The 8,595-nt window shown below is 42.8% G+C and overlaps 1 protein-coding gene across 7 annotated transcripts in view; it reads left to right on the top strand.

Annotated features, from left to right (window-relative positions):
- The first annotated feature begins 2,576 nt into the window (after nt 1–2,576).
- SLX4 (SLX4 structure-specific endonuclease subunit) overlaps nt 2,577–8,595 on the top strand; it is a 38,942-nt gene continuing 32,923 nt past the window's right edge. For 6 of the 7 annotated variants that reach the window (XM_043523695.1, XM_043523694.1, XM_037910099.2 and 3 more), the window contains exon 1: nt 2,598–2,746. The gene's annotated coding sequence lies outside the window, so the exon portion shown is untranslated. Of the gene's footprint in view, nt 2,747–8,595 lie in introns of all 7 variants that reach the window. The other variant, XM_027828820.3, reaches the window with a different exon arrangement.

The following is an 8,595-nucleotide window of genomic DNA, read 5'->3' as shown; positions in this document are numbered from 1 at the left end:
AGTCCGTCGTTTTTAGTGTCTAACAAAGTTATGGAGTACTTGTGGCACCTTAGAGACTAAAAAATTTATTTGAGCATAAGCTTTCGTGGGCTACAGCCCACTTCATCGGATGCATGCAGTGGAAAATACAGTAGGACGATTTTATATACATAGAGAACATGAAACAATGGGTGTTACCACTAAAACCTCTCCAGCGCACTATCAAGGATCTACAACCTATCCTGAAGGAAGACCCATCACTCTCACAGATCTTGGGAGACAGGCCAGTCCTTGCTTACAGACAGCCCCCCCAACCTGAAGCAAATACTCACCAACAACCACACACCACACAACAAAAACACTAACCCAGGAACCTATCCTTGCAACAAAGCCCATTGCCAACTGTGTCCACATATCTATTCAGGGGACACCATCATAGGGCCTAATCACATCAGCCACACTATCAGAGGCTCGTTCACCTACACATCTACCAATGTGATATATGCCATCATGTTCCAGCAATGCCCCTCTGCCATGTACGTTGGCCAAATCGGCAGTCTCTATGTAAAAGAATAAATGGACACAAATCAGACGTCAAGAATTATAACATTCAAAAACCAGTCAGAGAACCCTTCAATCTCTCTGGTCACTCGATTACAGACCTAAAAGTCACAATATTACAAAAAAAACCTTCAAAAACAGACTCCAACAAGTGACTGCTGAATTGGAATTAATTTGCAAACTGGACACCATTACATTAGGCTTGAATAAAGACTGGGAGTGGATGTGTCATTACACAAAGTAAAACTATTTCCCCATGTTTATTTCCCCCCCCCCCCCCCCCCCCCCCCCCCCCGTTCCTCACACGTTCTTGTCAACTGCTGGAAAAATGGCCCATCTTGATTATCACTACAAAAGGTTTTTTTCCTCTCCTGCTGGTAATAGCTCACCTTAACTGATCACTCTCGTTATAGTGTGTGTGGTAACACCCATTGTTTCATGTTCTCTGTGTATATAAAATCTCCCCACCGTATTTTCCACAGTATGCATCCGATGAAGTGGGCTATACCCCATAAAAGCTTTTGCTCAAATAAATTTGCTAGTCTCTTAGGTGCCACAAGTAACCCTGTTCTTTTTGCGGATACAGACTAACACGGCTGCTACTCTGAAACCTAACAAAGTTATGAATTTAGGACAGGCTTGTCTTTTGAAGGTGTTGTGCAGATTTCCTTTGAGAATAAGGAGTCAGAGGTCAGATAAGGAATGACTGTTTTGTGAAAAGTGTTCACCCAGGGAAGATACGATGTTTCTGTCTTTTATTATTTTTCTGTGTGAGTTCATTTGAGAGTGCAGTGATTGGTTTCAGCTGGACACTGGGGCATTTGATGCATTTGAATGAGCTACACCACATGTTGTGATAGGCACGTGTAGGACCTATGGATATTGAAAGGTGGAAACTTGGCTTATTTGAATCCCAGGAACCATCCCCAACAAAGCCCCAATACATAACCAAGCTGTGCATGTGTGAAATAAGGGCCATTAGGGATTTTTATTTCAGATAGTCTTGCCAGAAGGCCCAACATAGTTGTTTCTCAATGCTTAAAATGTAAAACCATTGCAGGAGCCTGAAATACTGAAAAGCATTCAATGGCTCCTTTGGTATGAGATTGAGAGAATGAGTTTTGCAGGCTTACATTCAACAAAGCCACTCAGGCCCAGATCTTCAAAGGTATTTAGGCTCCTAACTTCCATTGAAAGATTACCCTTGTTTTAGTATGCATAATTATCATTGGTGTTAAAATAATCTTCCTCTGTCCTCCTGCGACAGTGAACTACCCAGCTGCTGAGACTATATTGTACAAGGGGGATTTCTTTTCTTTTCTTTGAAGTTATTGGGCTAGTAATGAGATTCCCTATTGTCAGATCACAGGGCTGGGCGAAGGGAAGCGACTGCTCCATTTTCCGTGCACTGGTAACTACGGATAGGGCAAGTTCCCTCTACTAGGCTGTGTCTCCACTACAGACCTTGTCTCATGGGTAACTGCTCTTTGCTGGCAGGAGAGAGCTCTCCTGCTGACTTAATTAAACCACCTCCAAGCAGCGGCGGGAGCGAGGTTGGCACAGGAGCCTCTACACCACACACCTGCACTTTTGTTGGTGAAACTTATGTCATCAGGGGGCTGGTTTTTTCACACCCCTGACCAACAAAAGTGGTAGCGCAGACAAAGCGGAACTTCCCTCCTTTCCGGACCCAGGGCCACTTCCTGCTGCGACGACCCCGGCTGCCCAGGGCACTAGGACAGGTGCGCCGCCGGGCAGCTGAGCGCTCCAGCACCAGGAGCGGCCCCGCCTCCCGGGACTGGCAAGAGCAGAGCCCCTCCCCACAACCGGGCCCGCTCTCCTCCCTTCTCACGTGACTGACAAACGGCCGCCGCCACCACTGGGGGAGCTCCCCTAACTATTATTTCCGGCCCCTCCCCTGCCTAGCTCTTCCCAAGCATGCCCAGCAGGGCACACAGGTGTGGCTTTGCGCATGCGTAGAGAAACACGTTTGGGAGGTGGACCTTGTGAAGTGACGGTGTGCTTTACGCATGCGCAAAGGGACAAAGCGACGGAAAGCGCTCTAGTGTTCACGGGCAACCGCCACCGTTTGTTCTACGCATGCGCGCCAGATCATGCGCGCATGCGCCTCGGACGGAATTTGTTGTCGGCTGGCTGTTTGTGCCAAGGGATGCGGAGCGGATGGAGCCCGCCCCTCCCAGCAGAGGTCAGAGGGGCCAGGGGAGGCCGGGGAGAGCCGGTGTAGCGGGAGGGGGGCCCTGTCTGCATCTTGGGGGGAGATTTCCTATTGCCCTGACAGCCCTGGCACCACTGCTTGTTCCGTGACATCAGCACCGCATCCATGATGTCAGCACGTATAGGTGATGTCACTACTGTGCTGTTATACCATGGTCACGTCAGGCTGTGCTGCTTTGATGTCGTCGTACCATCATCACTGTGTTACCTGGCAGCATGATGTCTCCCCAGCACCTGCTGGGAAATGGGGCAAGACTAGAGACAACTCGACGGGCAGCCTCTGCCCACCGGCAGATGAGGCACTTGACACAGCACTGCGCTGGTTAAGGTTTCCTGATGTGCATTCCATGCCTACCAGTGTTACCTCCTCCTTTCTGTAGCTAGTACACGTGCAGGAAGGCGAGCTGGCCTGATCACCTTACACCTTTCCAACCTCCCACGGCCTAGAAAGGGACAAAGGACAAACCCTGGTTCAAGGGAGCATAAACAATACTAGCTCACTTTCTTTTTTTTAAGCATAGGTAAAGTTATCTGTAACTCATATTTAGGGCAATGGGAAACATTGCTATACAATTCAGTCTGATTTTCATGGATTTTAAAAAGTGGCAAAACATCTAACTGGAATTGTGGAGAAAACATATTACAGTATGGGATTTGGTGAATAAATGCCCTTTAAAAGGAAGAGTAAAGCCACTGTTAAATTATCCTCTTTTTATTATACCTTTTAAAATGCTCATCTCTTTTCTAAGTGGATTGTGATAGTACATGATAAAAGTCTTATCAAATAATTACTGGTATGTAGAATGTAGATCAGGAGTTTCTGTTCTCCCTGTCTTCCAACACAGGAACAAGGGGATATCAATGGAATTAAATTATGGCAAATATAAAAAAATTTCACAGGTGTAATTATACTGTGGAACTCATTGCCGCAGGTTGTCTTTGAGGCCATAACATTAGCAAAATTCAAAGAGAGATTGAGCATTTATATGGATAACAAGAACATTCATAGTTACAATAGATAATGGTAACAAATTTTGAAAGAGAGATGAAAATGCTTCAATGCTCAAACCAACCTCTAACTATTAGGGATTATGGTGAGGTCTTCATGGGGGCAGATAATCCCATATCTTCATACTGAGTGGTTTCATGCATCTTTCTCTGAAGCATCTGGTACTAGCCATTGTTAGAGATAGCATATCAGACTGGATGGATCTCAGGTCCAATCCAGGTGGCAATTCCTATATTCTGTAGTAATTGTTCTGTGGATTGAAGATTTCAGTATCCAGTGTGGCATCTGTCCCTAGGATTAAATTCACTAAAAGTTAAATTTATATTAGTAAAGTGAAGCCAAAACAATTGCCATATCTAGGGCCTGCTTCTCCTCTCTTATCAGTGTATATCAGAAATAACTCTATTGACTTCAGTAGAATTAAACAGGTAAGAGAGGTGAATCAGGCCTTTCATGCAGATTCTACACATAACCAAGCGGTGCAGAGATGAAATAATAAATGCCTTTAGGAATTTGCAGTAAAAATTAAAATGTGGGATATCGTTAAAAATTGCGTGGATTTTTCTTTAGGCTATTGCAGCACTGTCTGATGGTTACAGATATTTATAGTAATCAAATTCGCGGTTAGCTACTTCACTCACTTGTGCTGTTGCTTAAAAATAGGTAATGCACGTTCACTCAGGCCACATTACCTGGGGATTCAGCAGTTGAGGACTCTCTCTGCAGCTTCTTCAAGGCAGCAAAGTGGAAATCTGCCTTTCGCTTTCAAGGACAGAAGGGACTGGGTACAGAAAGAGCTCATCCTGGGTGGAAAAGCAGGGGGTGTGGTGGTTTAAAACAGTGCTACTCAAAGTGGTGGTCCACAGGCCGGTGCCGGTCCACGGGCCATTGGCTGCTGGTCTGTGCGCACATTGGGGGAAAAAATTGCCGGTCCCCCACATCAGATAGCTTGAGAAGCACTGGTTTAAGACAAAGTGTTGGCCTTGAGCCTACAAACATTCTGATGCTCAGCTTTATTTCCAGCTTAGGGTTACTGTGCTACTGGCCTGGTGTGTGACCTTGGGCAAGTCACCTTCCCCCACTTTATGCTTCAGTTTCCTCCTCTGTAAAATGCGGTTAATGATACTGACATCTTTTGTAAAGTGCTTCAGGATCTATTGATGAAAAGTGCTATATAAAAGCTAGGTCTTATTATGATTTATTATTACTATCACAGGTAGTTGAATTGACTTCAGTGGGCTACTCGAGATAGTAAAGTTAAGCACAAGTGTTTGCAGGGCCTTTATTATTATCATGAGTAAATAAATATATTATAATACTCAAAGGCCCTAGTCCTAATTGGGGCGCCATTGTGCTGGACATTGTACAGATGTTAGAAAATCTCATGTCTCCAGGTGGGTGCAGTCATTGCTTTAGCACTGAAAAAGTCCCAAGTGGGACTGAAGTTCAGATCTCATTGAGATCCATGGAGTGGGTGAGTTTCCACCTTTGCTGCCTGCTGCTGCTGATTGGCTGGAGGTAGTTTTTTGCATGCTGGTTATTAGGACACAGTGCTCTGTACAAAGATGTATCTTTGTTATTGAAACATCTAGAAACTTTTTAAAGATCAGCTTTAGAGTCCAAGAAAAATAGACCACAGGTCCTTTTACATATGATTTCCCCCCCAGCCCTAGCCGTATGTGATAATAGTGATATCCAGTGGAAGTGCCTAGTGATACGGTGCAGCAACATAAACAGGGTGCTATGATTAAATACTTTGTTCTAGACGACTCAATCTCAAACTATGTTTCAGGAGTGTGCAAAACCCTTGTTTATGGTTTGTAGAATTAATCTTTTTGAAAAGCAGGCATCAGAGCATTTCAAATGTAGGTCTGTGAGATGGTCTCTTGTTCTTTTGCAGTAGTCTGCAGAATGGAAATAAGTGGGAATTCCTGTTCTAAACTGAAATTGTTTGTATGATATCAGAGCTTAACAATAGCATTCAGATGGGGTGTGTAACAATGGTAAGTAACATTGCAATGGGATACTGAGTGGTCTGGAACTTAAGTTAGTAAGAGAAAAAGTAGTTTACTTGAGAGAAATGTAAAAATACATTATGGGAGCAATGAACCAAATCAGAAAGTCTATTTTTAATAGACTTGGTCAGCTTGATGAGCAGGTGAGGTTATTAATTACTTCTTAAAGCTATTTGACTTGAATGTGGTACTGATGGTATTTTGTGGTTGCACTTGTACATGGATTCATAAGAACATAAGAATAGCTATGCTGGGTCAGACCAATGACTGGTCCATTTGTCCCCGTATCCTGTCTTCCAACAGTGACCAGTGCCAGATGCTTCAGAGGGAATGAACAGAACAGGGCAATTATCAAGTGATACATTTCCTGTGATCCAGTCCCAGCTTTTAGCAGTGAGTGGTTTAGTGACACCTCTGACCATCTGAGTTAATAGCCATTGATGGACCTATCCGCCATGATCTTTTTTGAAGCCAATTATAGTTTTGAAGCCAAGTTCCAGAGGTTGACTGTGCATTGTGTTAAGAAGTACTTAATGAAATTAAGGGACCCCTGGTTCTTGTGTTATGAGAAGGGGTAAAGAACACTTCCCTATTCACTTTCTCCACACCATTAATTATTTTGTAGACCTTTATCATATCCTACCTTAGTCATCTTTTTTCTAAGATGAACAGTCCTCATTTTTGTTGCTCTTTTCTGTACTTTTTTCAATTCTAATATATCTTTTTTGGGATGGGATGTCCAAATCTGCATGCTGTATTCAAGGTGTGGGCATATTATATATTTCTGTGGTGGCATTATGATATTTTATTATCTATCCCTTTCCTAATATTCTTTTAGCTTTTTTGATTGCCATTGCATATTGAGATGTTTTCTGCTCACCCAGGGCCATAGAGAAGCCATACCTTATGGACAGTCCAGCAATATAGTGAGTCTGCCATACTGTGTTTACAGATAAGTGCATGTGCTGGAGATACTACTGTGACGAGCATGGTATAAGAACCTGTGTAGAACTGGATAGAGAGAGACTGCATGAGGGAAGGTGTGTGAGAGGCATAGAGGTCTCTGGTCCTCAGGAAGGTCTGCTTTGTATCTGTGAGTTTCTTTCTTGAGGAATGGGAAGTACTGAGGACTGTAGGAAAGTTTTTAGTTGCAGTATTTGGGTTGGAAATATTCCAGGGGGTTTGTCTCTTTCTATGTAGTTTCCAGCACAAACACCAATTCTTTCCCCATGCTGTGTTTTGACTGGCTTGATTGAAGACTCTGCTACCAACCTTCCAGATCTTTTGTAACTAGCCTTCAAGGGAGGGGAAGTAATATTTATAGTGCCAGCACAGCAGCACGGAGCAACTCTTCATTGGGAACTTTCTATAATTAGAAACCTAGGTGCATATGGAAAAAAGAAACATTTAATTTAATTTTTGAAGAATGAGGCGCCTCCAACCTTCCCACTACTTTGACCCTATCCCTTGGGACCTCCTTAAATTATGGCCACCCTTGAGGGACCATCAGTGCCAATACTTTATTGATCTGCTCTTGAGTGAGATGATGCACTCCCCCAGACATGGGTGAGCTGCTTTTTTAGCAGTCCAAGCTATGGCTGGCACACAGACTGTGATTTGAGTCTTGGTCTCCTGCTCTTCAGTGTCAGGCACTGCAAATGTATCAGTTCCTCCCAGTTCTCTGCATCCCACGTCAGAATTCGCACTCTCCTTCAAAGCTGTGCTGCTGATGGAGCCGTGGGCATATGGAACCAGCATGGCTCTCTGTAGGATGTAGGATGGCTCTCCTCAAGGGAACAACAAATAATGATGTTAGAATCAGACCCTTAATTTTTAAAGGGTCTGATTTTGCCACCCTTACTGATGTTTCGTGCCTTATTCCCCAGGTAATCCTGTTCAAATTAAGGAATAATCACAGAGTAACACATTATTTATCAGTAAGGGTGGCAGAATCCAGATCTTTGAGAATGAGGCCTTCATGAATAATGGACATGGAAGTGTATTTAGTAGCAAGGTAGAAAACAAGTGTCTACAGAATACAGAGGAGGTTTCAGGAAGATATCTATCCCAGACCTGCACTTTTCTGATGATAAAGATGAGATAGTCGCTGAGATTGAGATGACAGAAGAAGAGATCCTGGAACAAATTGATGATTTAAAGACAATAAGTCACCAGGCCTAGATGGTGCATCAAAGAGTCCTGAGGAAACCGAGCTGCTAGGAAAAAATGTTCAGTCTCATTAAAAACAGTTACTGCACCAGAGGATTAGAGGGTAGGAAATGTTTTACGTTATTTAAAAAAAAGATTATAAGGGTGAGCTGGGGAGTTACAGACCAGTAAGCCTTGCATTTGTACCTCGTAAATTGGTTGAAATGATATTTAAAAATATAATGATAAAACCTGTGGAAAATCATAATGTGAGGGTCAGATCAGCATGGTTTCTGCAAAGGAAAATCATGTCTCACTAACCTTTTGAATACTTTGAACATGTCAGGAAAGTACTGAATAAAGGAAAACCAGTCAACATAGTTTACTTAGACTTTCAAAGGGCTTTTGACAATGTCTCTCACAGGAAGATGCTAAAGAAGCTAAGCAGGGTGGATAAAAATATTTTTTGTATTTAACTTGGCATTTTAAAATTTAAGTTAAATACAAGTTTATTTATTTTTTAAACAAACATAGTTAAATTTGAAATTGATAAGTTATATTAAGTCCTAAACTTATAAACTATTAAAATCAAATTAAAATAAAAAAATAATGGTAAGCAGTACGTGTTTGCTGCTAAGTTTTAAAGAA

The sequence above is a fragment of the Chelonia mydas genome, chromosome 10, assembly GCF_015237465.2.
Source record: "Chelonia mydas isolate rCheMyd1 chromosome 10, rCheMyd1.pri.v2, whole genome shotgun sequence".
NCBI classification, from domain to species: Eukaryota; Metazoa; Chordata; order Testudines; family Cheloniidae; genus Chelonia; species Chelonia mydas.
This window is presented reverse-complemented; position numbering and strand designations above follow the sequence as displayed.